Source organism: Cavia porcellus, unplaced genomic scaffold, assembly GCF_034190915.1.
Source record: "Cavia porcellus strain 051 isolate PalLab524CR breed Dunkin Hartley unplaced genomic scaffold, mCavPor4.1 scaffold_92, whole genome shotgun sequence".
Lineage (NCBI taxonomy): Eukaryota > Metazoa > Chordata > Mammalia > Rodentia > Caviidae > Cavia > Cavia porcellus.
Genome location: NW_026947575.1, coordinates 1,129,314 through 1,143,037, shown reverse-complemented (window position 1 = coordinate 1,143,037; position 13,724 = coordinate 1,129,314).

Genomic DNA, 13,724 nt, shown 5'->3' with positions numbered 1-13,724 from the left:
GTGTGTGTTACATTACATTCACTAGTAGTAGTGAGAAAAAAAACACGGGGTGGTGCACATAGTATGGGTGTGTGTTACATTACATTCACTAGTAGGAGTGAGAAAAACATCGCGGGGTGGTGCGCATTGTATGGGTTGTGTTACATTACATTCACTTGTAGGAGTGAGAAAAACGTCACGGGGTGGTGTGAATCGGAGGGTCTGAACTAGGATAGGCAGTGAGTGGCAATTTAGGATGGAGAAAAGCACCGCGGGGTGGTCAGCATGGGGAGGTCAGGGAACATGCAGTGGCAATGTAGGATAGGTTTCTGAAAAACATCGCGGGGTGGTGCGCATTGTATGGGTGTGTGTTACAATACATTGACTAGTAGGAGTGAGAATAACATCACGGGGTGGTGTGAATCGGAGGGTCTGAGTTAGGATAGGCAGTGAGTGGCAATGTAGGATGGAGAAAAGCACCGCGGGGTGGTCAGCATTGGGAGGTCAGGGAACATGCGTTGGCAATGTAGGATAGGTTTCTGAAAAACATCGCGGGGTGGTGCGCATTGTATGGGTGTGAGTTACATTACATTCACTAGTAGGAGTGAGAAAAACATCACGGGGTGGTTTGAATCGGAGGGTCTGAATTAGGATAGTCAGTGAGTGGCAGTGTAGGATGGAGAAAAGCACAGCGGGGTGGTCAGCATGGGGAGGTCAGGGAACATGCAGTGGCAATGTAGGATAGGTTTCTGACAAACATCGCGGGGTGGTGCGCATTGTATGGGTGAGTGTTACATTACATTAACTAGTAGGAGTGAGAAAAACATCACGGTGTGGTGCGCATTGTATGCGTGTGTGTTACATTACATTCACTAGTAGTAGTGAGAAAAACATCACGGGGTGGTGTGAATCGGAGGGTCTGAATTAGGATAGGCAGTGAGTGGCAATGTAGGATGGAGAAAACCACCGCAGGGTGGTCAGCATGGGGAGGTCAGGGAACATGCAGTGGCAATGTAGGATAGGTTTCTGAAAAACATCGCGGTGTGGTGCGCATTGTATGGGTGTGTGTTACATTACATTGACTAGTAGGAGTGAGAAATACATCACGGGGTGGTGTGAATCGGAGGGTCTGAATTAGGATAGGCAGTGAGTGGCAATGTAGGATGGAGAAAAGCACCGCGCGGTGATCAGCATGGGGAGGTCAGGGAACATGCAGTGGCAATGTAGCATAGGTTTCTGAAAAACATCGCGGTGTGGTGCGCATTGTATGGGTGTGTGTTACATTACATTCACTAGTAGGAGTGAGAAAAACATCACGGGGTTGTGTGAATCGGAGGGTCTGAAATAGGATAGGCAGTGAGTGGCAATGTAGGATGGAGAAAAGCACCGCGCGGTGATCAGCATGGGGAGGTCAGGAAACATGAAGTGGCAATGTAGGATAGGTTTCTGAATAACATCGCGGGGTGGTTCACATTGTTTGGGTGTGTGTTACATTACATTCACTAGTAGGAGTGAGAAAAACATCGCGGGGTGGTGCGCATTGTATGGGTGTGTGTTACATTACATTCACTAGTAGGAGTGACAAAAACATCACGGGGTGGTGCGCATTGTATGGGTGTGTGTTGCATTCCATTCAATAGTAGGAGTGAGAAAAACATCACGGGGTGGTGTCAATCGGAGGGTCTGAATTTGGATAGCAGTGAGTGGCAATGTAGGATGGAGAAAAGCACCGTGGGGTGGTCAGCATGGGGAGGTCAAGGAACATGCAGTGGCAATGTACGATAGGTTTCTGAAAAACATCACGGGGTTGTGCGCATTGTATGCGTGTGTTTTACATTACATTCACTAGTGGAGTGAGAAAAACCTCATGGGGATGTGTCAATCGGAGGGTCTGAATTAGGATAGGCAGTGAGTGGCAATGTAAGATGGAGAAAAGCACAGCGGGGTGGTCAGCATGGGGTGGTCAGGGAACATGCAGTGGCAATGTAGGATAGGTTTCTGAAAAACTTCGTGGTGTGGTGCACATTGTATGGGTGTGTGTTACATTACATTCACTAGTAGGAGTGAGAAAAACATCGCGGGGTGGTGCGCATTGTATGCGTGTGTGTTACATTACATTCACTAGTAGTAGTGAGAATAAAAACACGGGGTGGTGCACATAGTATGGGTGTATGTTACATTACATTCACTAGTAGGAGTGAGAAAAATATCGGGGGGTGGTGCGTATTTTATGGGTGTGTGTTACATTACATTCACTAATAGGAATGAGAAAAACGTCATGAGGTGGTGTGAAGCGGAGTGTCTGAATTAGGATAGGCAGTGAGTGGCAATGTAGGATGGAGAAAAGCACCGCGGGGTGGTCAGCATGGGGAGGTGAGGGAACATGCAGTGGCAATGTAGGATAGGTTTCTGAAAAACATTGCGGGGTCGTGCGCATTGTATGGGTGTGTGATACATTACATTCACTAGTAGGAGTGAGAAAAACATCACGGGGAAATGTGAATCGGAGGGTCTGAATTAGGATAGTCAGTGAGTGGCAATGTAGGATGGAAAATAGCACAGCGGGCTGGTCAGCATGGGGAGGTCAGGTAACATGCAGTGGCAATGTAGGATAGGTTTCTGAAAAACATCGCAGTGTGGTGCGCATTGTATGGGTGTGTGTTACATTACATTAACTAGTAGGAGTGAGAAAAACATCACGGATTGGTCAGCATTGTATGGGTGTGTGTTACATTACATTATCTAGTAGGAGTGAGAAAAACATCAAGGGGTGGTGCACATTGTATGGGTGTGTGATACATTACATTCATGAGTAGGAGTGAGAAAAACATCACCTGGTTTTGCGGATTGAATGGGTGTGTGTTACATTACATTCACTAGTAGGAGTGACAAAAACATCACGGGGTGGTGCGTATTGTATGGGTGTGTGTTACATTACATTCACTATTAGGAGTGAGAAAAACATCAAGGGTGGTGTGAATCGGACGGTCTGAATTAGGATAGGCAGTGAGTGGCAATGTAGGATCGAGAAAAGCACCACGGGGTGGTCAGCATGGGAGGTCAGGGAACATGCTGTGGCAATGTAGGATAGGTTTCTGAAAAACATCGCGGGGTGGTGCGCATTGTATGGGTGTGTGTTACATTACATTCACTAGTAGGAGTGAGAAAAACATCACGGGTGGTGTGAATTGGAGGGTCTGAATTAGGATAGTCAGTTAGTGGCAATGTAGGATGGAGAAAAGAACCGTGGGGTGGTCAGCATGGGGAGGTCAGGGAACATGCAGTTGCAATGTAGGATAGGTTTCTGAAAAACATCGCGGGGTGGTGCACATTGTATGTGTGTGTGTTACATTACATTCATGAGTAGGAGTGAGAAAAACATCGCGGGGTGGTGCGCATTGTATGGGTGTGTGTTACATTACATTCACTAGTAGGAGTGAGAAAATCATCACGGGGTGGTGCACATAGTATGGGTGTGTGTTATATTACATTCACTAGTAGGAGTGAGAAAAACATCACGGGGTGGTGTGAATCGGAGGGTCTGAATTAGGATAGACAGTGAGTGGCAATGTAGGATCGAGAAAAGCACCGTGGGGTGGTCAGCATGGGGAGGGCAGGGAACATGCAGTGGCAATGTTGGATAGGATTCTGAAAAACATCGCGGGGTGGTGCGCAATGTAAGTGTGTGTGTTACATTAGATTCACTAGTAGGAGTGAGAAAAACATCGCGGTGTGGTATGAATCGGAGGGTCTGATTAAGGATAGGCAGTGAGTGGCAATGTAGGATGGAGAAAAGCACCGCGCGGTGGTCAGCATGTTGAGGTCAGGGAACATGCTGTGGCAATGTAGGATAGGTTTCTGAAAAACATCGCGGGGTGGTGCGCATTGTATGGGTGTTTGTTACATTATATTCACTAGTAGGAGTGAGAAAAACATCACGGGGTGGTGTGAATCGGAGGGTCTCAATTAGGATAGGCAGTGAATGGCAATGTAGGATGGAGAAAAGCAACGTGGGCTGGTCAGCATGGGGAGGTCAAGGAACATGCAGTGGCAATGTAGGATAGGTTTCCAAAAAACATTGCCGGGTGGTGCGCATTGTACGGGTGTGTGTTACATTACATTCACTAGTAGGAGTGAGAAAAACATCACGGGGATGTGTGAATCGGAGGGTCTGAGTTAGGATAGGCTGTGAGTGTCAATGTAGGATGGAGAAAAGCACGGCGGGTTGGTCAGCATGGTGAGGTCAGGGAACATGCAGTGGCAATGTAGGATACGTTTGTGATAAACATTGCGGGGTGGTGCGCATTGTATGGGTGTGTGTTACATTACATTCACTAGTAGGAGGGAGAAAAACATCACAGGTTGGTGTGAATCGGAGCGTCTGCATTAGGATAGGCAGTGAGTGGCAATGTAAGAGGGAGAAAAGCAACGCGGGGTGGTCAGCATGGGGAGATCAGGGAACATGCAGTGCAATGTAGGATAGGTTTCTGAAAAACATCGCGTGGTGGTGCGCATTTTATGGGTGTGTGTTACATTACATTCACTAGTAGGAGTGAGAAAAACATCACGGGGTGGTGCGCATTGTATGGGTGTGTGTTACATTACATTCACTAGTAGGAGTGAGAAAAACATCACGATGTAGTGCGCATTGTATGGGTGTGTGTTACATTACATTCACTAGTAGGAGAGGGAAAAACATCACGGGGTGGTGCGCATTGTATGGGTGTGTGTTACATTACATTCGCTAGTAGGAGTGAGAAAAACATCACGGGGATGTGTGAATCGGAGGGTCTGAATTAGGATAGGCAGTGAATGGCAATGTAGGATGGAGAAAAGCACCGCGGGGTGGTCACCATTGGGAGGACAGGGAACATGCAGTAGCAATGTAGGATAGGTTTCTGAAAAAAATGACGGGGTGGTGCGCATTGTATGGGTGTGTGTTACATTACATTCACTAGTAGGAGTGAGAAAAACATCACGGGGTGGTGTGAATTGGAGGGTTTGATTTAGGATAGGCAGTGAGTCGCAATGTAGGATGGAGAAAAGCACCGCGGGGTGGTCAGCATGGGGAGGTCAGGGAACATGCAGTGGCAATGTAGGATAGGTTTCTGAAAGACATCGCGGGGTGGTGCGCATTGCATGGGTGTGAGTTACATTACATTCACTAGTAGGAGTGAGAAAAACATCACGGGGTGGTGTGAATCGGAGGGTCTGAATTACAATAGGCAGTGAGTGGCAATGTATGATGGAGAAAAGCACCGCGGATGGTCAGCATGGGGAGGTCAGGGAACATGCAGTGGCAATGTTGGATAAGTTTCTGAAAAACATCGCGGGGTGGTGCGCATTGTACGGGTGTGTAACATTACATTCACTAGTAGGAGTGAGAAAAACATCGCGGGGTGGTGGGCATTGTATAGGTGTGTGTTACATTACATTCACTAGTAGGAGTGAGAAAAAACATCTCCGGGTGGTGCGCATTGTATGGGTGTGTGTTACATTACATTCACTAGTAGGAGTTAGAAAAACATCGCGGGGTGGTGCGCATTTTATGGGTGTGTGTTACATTACTTTCACTAGTAGGAGTGAGAAAAACATCACGGGGTGTTGTAAATCGGACGGTCTGAATTAGGATAGGCAGTAAGTGGCAATGTAGGATGGAGAAAAGCCCCGCGGGGTGGTCAGCATGGGGAGATCAGGGAACATGCAGTGGCAATGTAGGATAGGTTTCTGAAAAACATCGCGGGGTGGTGCGCATTGTATGCGTGTGTGTTACATTACATTCACTAGTAGGAGTGAGAAAAACATCAAGGGGTGGTGTGAATCGGAGGGTCTCTATTAATATAGGCAGTGAGTGGCAATGTAGGATCAAGAAAAGCACCGCGGGTCGTCAGCATGTTGAGGTCAGGGAACATGCATTGGCAATGTAGGATAGGTTTCTGAAAAACAAGGCGGGGTGGTGCACATTGTATGGGTGTGTGTTACATTACATTCACTAGTAGGAGTGAGAAAAAACATCGCGGGGTGGTGTGAATCATCGGAGCGTCTCAATTAGGATAGGCAGTGAGTGGCAATGTAGGATGGATAAAAGCACCGAGGGGTGGTCAGCATGGGGTGGTCAGGGAACATGCAGTGGCAATGTAGGATAGGTTTCTGAAAAACATCGCGGGGTGGTGCGCATTGTATGGTTGTGTGTTACATTACATTCACTAGTAGGAGTGAGAAAAACATCGCGGGGTGATGTGCATTTTATGGGTGTGTTTTACATTACATTCACTAGTAGGAGTGAGAAAAACATCCCGGGGTGGTGTGAATTGGAGGGTCTGAATTAGGATAGGGAGTGAGTGGCAATGTAGGATGGAGAAAAGCCCCGCGGGGTGGTCAGCATGGGGAGATCAGGGAACATGCAGTGGCAATGTAGGATAGGTTTCTGAAAAACATCGCGGGGTGGTGCGCATTGTACGGGTGTGTAACATTACATTTACTAGTAGGAGTGAGAAAAACATCTCGGGATGGTGCGCATTGTATGGGTGTGTGTTACATTACTTTCACTAGTAGGAATGAGAAAAACATCTCGGGGTGGTGCGCATTGTATGGGTGTGTGTTACATTACATTCACTAGTAGGAGTGAGAAAAACATCACGGGGTGGTGTGAATCGGAGGGTCTGAATTAGGATAGGCAGTAAGTAGCATTGTAGGATGGAGAAAAGCCCCGAGGGGTGGTCAGCATGGGGAGGTCAGGGAACAGGCAGTGGCAATGTAGGATAGGTTTCTGAAAAACATCGCGGGGTGGTGCGAACTTTATGGGTGTGTGTTATATTACATTCACTAGTAGGAGTGAGAAAAACATCTCGGGATGGTGCGCATTGTATGGGTGTGTGTTACAATACATTCACTGGTAGAAGTGAGAAAAACATCACGGGGGGGTGTGAATCGGAGGGTCTGAACTAGGATAGGCAGTGAGTGGCAATTTAGGATGGAGAAAAGCACCGCGGGGTGGTCAGCATGGGGAGGTCAGAGAACATGCACTGGCAATGTAGGATAGGTTTCTGAAAAATATCGCGGGGTGGTGCGCATTGTATGCGTGTGTGTTACATTACATTCACTAGTAGGAGTGAGAAAAACATCACGGGGTGGTGTGAATTGGAGGGTCTGAATTAGGATAGGCAGTGAGTAGCAATGTAGGATGGAGAAAAGCACCGCGGGGTTGTCAGCATTAGGAGGTCTGGGAACATGCAGTGGCAATGTAGGAGAGGTTTCTGAAAAACATCGCGGGGTGGTGCCTATTGTATGCGTGTGTGTCACATTACATTCACTAGTAGGAGTGAGAAAAACATCACGGGGTGGTGTGAATCGGAGGGTCTCAATTAGGATAGGCAGTGAATGGCAATGTAGGATGGAGAAAAGCAACGTGGGCTTGTCAGCATGGGGAGGTCAAGGAACATGCAGTGGCAATGTAGGATAGGTTTCCAAAAAACATTGCCGGGTGGTGCGCATTGTACGGGTGTGTGTTACATTACATTCACTAGTAGGAGTGAGAAAAACATCACGGGGATGTGTGAATCGGAGGGTCTGAGTTAGGATAGGCTGTGAGTGTCAATGTAGGATGGAGAAAAGCACGGCGGGTTGGTCAGCATGGTGAGGTCAGGGAACATGCAGTGGCAATGTAGGATAGGTTTGTGATAAACATTGCGGGGTGGTGCGCATTGTATAGGTGTGTGTTACATTACATTCACTAGTAGGAGTGAGAAAAAACATCTCCAGGTGGTGCGCATTGTATGGGTGTGTGTTACATTACCTTCACTAGTAGGAGTTAGAAAAACATCGCGGGGTGGTGCGCATTTTATGGGTGTGTGTTACATTACTTTCACTAGTAGGAGTGAGAAAAACATCACGGGGTGTTGTAAATCGGACGGTCTGAATTAGGATAGGCAGTAAGTGGCAATGTAGGATGGAGAAAAGCCCCGCGGGGTGGTCAGCATGGGGAGATCAGGGAACATGCATTGGCAATGTAGGATAGGTTTCTGAAAAACATCGCGGGGTGGTGCGCATTGTATGCGTGTGTGTTACATTACATTCACTAGTAGGAGTGAGAAAAACATCAAGGGGTGGTGTGAATCGGAGGGTCTCTATTAGGATAGGCAGTGAGTGGCAATGTAGGATCAAGAAAAGCACCGCGGGTCGTCAGCATGTTGAGGTCAGGGAACATGCATTGGCAATGTAGGATAGGTTTCTGAAAAACAAGGCGGGGTGGTGCACATTGTATGGGTGTGTGTTACATTACATTCACTAGTAGGAGTGAGAAAAAATATCGCGGGGTGGTGTGAATCATCGGAGCGTCTCAATTAGGATAGGCAGTGAGTGGCAATGTAGGATGGATAAAAGCACCGAGGGGTGGTCAGCATGGGGTGGTCAGGGAACATGCAGTGGCAATGTAGGATAGGTTTCTGAAAAACATCGCGGGGTGGTGCGCATTGTATGGGTGTGTGTTACATTACATTCACTAGTAGGAGTGAGAAAAACATCGCGGGGTGATGTGCATTTTATGGGTGTGTTTTACATTACATTCACTAGTAGGAGTGAGAAAAACATCCCGGGGTGGTGTGAATTGGAGGGTCTGAATTAGGATAGGGAGTGAGTGGCAATGTAGGATGGAGAAAAGCCCCGCGGGGTGGTCAGCATGGGGAGATCAGGGAACATGCAGTGGCAATGTAGGATAGGTTTCTGAAAAACATCGCGGGGTGGTGCGCATTGTACGGGTGTGTAACATTACATTTACTAGTAGGAGTGAGAAAAACATCTCGGGATGGTGCGCATTGTATGGGTGTGTGTTACATTACTTTCACTAGTAGGAATGAGAAAAACATCTCGGGGTGGTGCGCATTGTATGGGTGTGTGTTACATTACATTCACTAGTAGGAGTGAGAAAAACATCACGGGGTGGTGTGAATCGGAGGGTCTGAATTAGGATAGGCAGTAAGTAGCATTGTAGGATGGAGAAAAGCCCCGAGGGGTGGTCAGCATGGGGAGGTCAGGGAACAGGCAGTGGCAATGTAGGATAGGTTTCTGAAAAACATCGCGGGGTGGTGCGAACTTTATGGGTGTGTGTTATATTACATTCACTAGTAGGAGTGAGAAAAACATCTCGGGATGGTGCGCATTGTATGGGTGTGTGTTACAATACATTCACTGGTAGAAGTGAGAAAAACATCACGGGGGGGTGTGAATCGGAGGGTCTGAACTAGGATAGGCAGTGAGTGGCAATTTAGGATGGAGAAAAGCACCGCGGGGTGGTCAGCATGGGGAGGTCAGAGAACATGCACTGGCAATGTAGGATAGGTTTCTGAAAAATATCGCGGGGTGGTGCGCATTGTATGCGTGTGTGTTACATTACATTCACTAGTAGGAGTGAGAAAAACATCACGGGGTGGTGTGAATTGGAGGGTCTGAATTAGGATAGGCAGTGAGTAGCAATGTAGGATGGAGAAAAGCACCGCGGGGTTGTCAGCATTAGGAGGTCTGGGAACCTGCAGTGGCAATGTAGGAGAGGTTTCTGAAAAACATCGCGGGGTGGTGCCTATTGTATGCGTGTGTGTCACATTACATTCACTAGCAGGAGTGAGAAAAACATCACGGGGTGGTGTGAATCGGAGGGTCTCAATTAGGATAGGCAGTGAATGGCAATGTAGGATGGAGAAAAGCAACGTGGGCTGGTCAGCATGGGGAGGTCAAGGAACATGCAGTGGCAATGTAGGATAGGTTTCCAAAAAACATTGCCGGGTGGTGCGCATTGTACGGGTGTGTGTTACATTACATTCACTAGTAGGAGTGAGAAAAACATCACGGGGATGTGTGAATCGGAGGGTCTGAGTTAGGATAGGCTGTGAGTGTCAATGTAGGATGGAGAAAAGCACGGCGGGTTGGTCAGCATGGTGAGGTCAGGGAACATGCAGTGGCAATGTAGGATAGGTTTGTGATAAACATTGCGGGGTGGTGCGCATTGTATGGGTGTGTGTTACATTACATTCACTAGTAGGAGGGAGAAAAACATCACAGGTTGGTGTGAATCGGAGCGTCTGCATTAGGATAGGCAGTGAGTGGCAATGTAAGAGGGAGAAAAGCAACGCGGGGTGGTCAGCATGGGGAGATCAGGGAACATGCAGTGCAATGTAGGATAGGTTTCTGAAAAACATCGCGTGGTGGTGCGCATTTTATGGGTGTGTGTTACATTACATTCACTAGGAGGAGTGAGGAAAACATCACGTGGTGGTGCGCATTGTATGGGTGTGTGTTACATTACATTCACTAGTAGGAGTGAGAAAAACATCACGATGTAGTGCGCATTGTATGGGTGTGTGTTACATTACATTCACTAGTAGGAGAGGGAAAAACATCACGGGGTGGTGCGCATTGTATGGGTGTGTGTTACATTACATTCGCTAGTAGGAGTGAGAAAAACATCACGGGGATGTGTGAATCGGAGGGTCTGAATTAGGTTAGGCAGTGAATGGCAATGTAGGATGGAGAAAAGCACCGCGGGGTGGTCACCATTGGGAGGTCAGGGAACATGCAGTAGCAATGTAGGATAGGTTTCTGAAAAAAATGACGGGGTGGTGCGCATTGTATGGGTGTGTGTTACATTACATTCACTAGTAGGAGTGAGAAAAACATCACGGGGTGGTGTGAATTGGAGGGTTTGATTTAGGATAGGCAGTGAGTCGCAATGTAGGATGGAGAAAAGCACCGCGGGGTGGTCAGCATGGGGAGGTCAGGGAACATGCAGTGGCAATGTAGGATCGGTTGCTGAAAAACATCACGGGGTGGTGCGCATTTTATGGGTGTGTGTTACATTACATTCACTAGTAGGAGTGAGAAAAACATCACGGGGTGGTGTGAATCGGAGGGTCTGAATTAGGATAGGCAGTGAGTGGCAATGTAGGATGGAGAAAAGCACCGGGGGGTGGTCAGCATGGGGAGGTCAGGGAACATGCAGTGGCAATGTAGGATAGGTTTCTGAAAGACATCGCGGGGTGGTGCGCATTGCATGGGTGTGAGTTACATTACATTCACTAGTAGGAGTGAGAAAAACATCACGGGGTGGTGTGAATCGGAGGGTCTGAATTACGATAGGCAGTGAGTGGCAATGTATGATGGAGAAAAGCACCGCGGATGGTCAGCATGGGGAGGTCAGGGAACATGCAGTGGCAATGTTGGATAGGTTTCTGAAAAACATCGCGGGGTGGTGCGCATTGTACGGGTGTGTAACATTACATTCACTAGTAGGAGTGAGAAAAACATCGCGGGGTGGTGGGCATTGTATAGGTGTGTGTTACATTACATTCACTAGTAGGAGTGAGAAAAAACATCTCCGGGTGGTGCGCATTGTATGGGTGTGTGTTACATTACATTCACTAGTAGGAGTTAGAAAAACATCGCGGGGTGGTGCGCATTTTATGGGTGTGTGTTACATTACTTTCACTAGTAGGAGTGAGAAAAACATCACGAGGTGTTGTAAATCGGACGGTCTGAATTAGGATAGGCAGTAAGTGGCAATGTAGGATGGAGAAAAGCCCCGCGGGGTGGTCAGCATGGGGAGATCAGGGAACATGCAGTGGCAATGTAGGATAGGTTTCTGAAAAACATCGCGGGGTGGTGCGCATTGTATGCGTGTGTGTTACATTACATTCACTAGTAGGAGTGAGAAAAACATCAAGGGGTGGTGTGAATCGGAGGGTCTCTATTAGGATAGGCAGTGAGTCGCAATGTAGGATCAAGAAATGCACCGCGGGTCGTCAGCATGTTGAGGTCAGGGAACATGCATTGGCAATGTAGGATAGGTTTCTGAAAAACAAGGCGGGGTGGTGCACATTGTATGGGTGTGTGTTACATTACATTCACTAGTAGGAGTGAGAAAAAACATCGCGGGGTGGTGTGAATCATCGGAGCGTCTCAATTAGGATAGGCAGTGAGTAGCAATGTAGGATGGATAAAAGCACCGAGGGGTGGTCAGCATGGGGTGGTCAGGGAACATGCAGTGGCAATGTAGGATAGGTTTCTGAAAAACATCGCGGGGTGGTGCGCATTGTATGGGTGTGTGTTACATTACATTCACTAGTAGGAGTGAGAAAAACATCGCGGGGTGATGTGCATTTTATGGGTGTGTTTTACATTACATTCACTAGTAGGAGTGAGAAAAACATCCCGGGGTGGTGTGAATTGGAGGGTCTGAATTAGGATAGGGAGTGAGTGGCAATGTAGGATGGAGAAAAGCCCCGCGGGGTGGTCAGCATGGGGAGATCAGGGAACATGCAGTGGCAATGTAGGATAGGTTTCTGAAAAACATCGCGGGGTGGTGCGCATTGTACGGGTGTGTAACATTACATTTACTAGTAGGAGTGAGAAAAACATCTCGGGATGGTGCGCATTGTATGGGTGTGTGTTACATTACTTTCACTAGTAGGAATGAGAAAAACATCTCGGCGTGGTGCGCATTGTATGGGTGTGTGTTACATTACATTCACTAGTAGGAGTGAGAAAAACATCACGGGGTGGTGTGAATCGGAGGGTCTGAATTAGGATAGGCAGTAAGTAGCATTGTAGGATGGAGAAAAGCCCCGAGGGGTGGTCAGCATGGGGAGGTCAGGGAACAGGCAGTGGCAATGTAGGATAGGTTTCTGAAAAACATCGCGGGGTGGTGCGAACTTTATGGGTGTGTGTTATATTACATTCACTAGTAGGAGTGAGAAAAACATCTCGGGATGGTGCGCATTGTATGGGTGTGTGTTACAATACATTCACTGGTAGAAGTGAGAAAAACATCACGGGGGGGTGTGAATCGGAGGGTCTGAACTAGGATAGGCAGTGAGTGGCAATTTAGGATGGAGAAAAGCACCGCGGGGTGGTCAGCATGGGGAGGTCAGAGAACATGCACTGGCAATGTAGGATAGGTTTCTGAAAAATATCGCGGGGTGGTGCGCATTGTATGCGTGTGTGTTACATTACATTCACTAGTAGGAGTGAGAAAAACATCACGGGGTGGTGTGAATTGGAGGGTCTGAATTAGGATAGGCAGTGAGTAGCAATGTAGGATGGAGAAAAGCACCGCGGGGTTGTCAGCATTAGGAGGTCTGGGAACATGCAGTGGCAATGTAGGAGAGGTTTCTGAAAAACATCGCGGGGTGGTGCCTATTGTATGCGTGTGTGTCACATTACATTCACTAGTAGGAGTGAGAAAAACATCACGGGGTGGTGTGAATCGGAGGGTCTCAATTAGGATAGGCAGTGAATGGCAATGTAGGATGGAGAAAAGCAACGTGGGCTGGTCAGCATGGGGAGGTCAATGAACATGCAGTGGCAATGTAGGATAGGTTTCCAAAAAACATTGCCGGGTGGTGCGCATTGTACGGGTGTGTGTTACATTACATTCACTAGTAGGAGTGAGAAAAACATCACGGGGATGTGTGAATCGGAGGGTCTGAGTTAGGATAGGCTGTGAGTGTCAATGTAGGATGGAGAAAAGCACGGCGGGTTGGTCAGCATGGTGAGGTCAGGGAACATGCAGTGGCAATGTAGGATAGGTTTGTGATAAACATTGCGGGGTGGTGCGCATTGTATGGGTGTGTGTTACATTACATTCACTAGTAGGAGGGAGAAAAACATCACAGGTTGGTGTGAATCGGAGCGTCTGCATTAGGACAGGCAGTGAGTGGCAATGTAAGAGGGAGAAAAGCAACGCGGGGTGGTCAGCA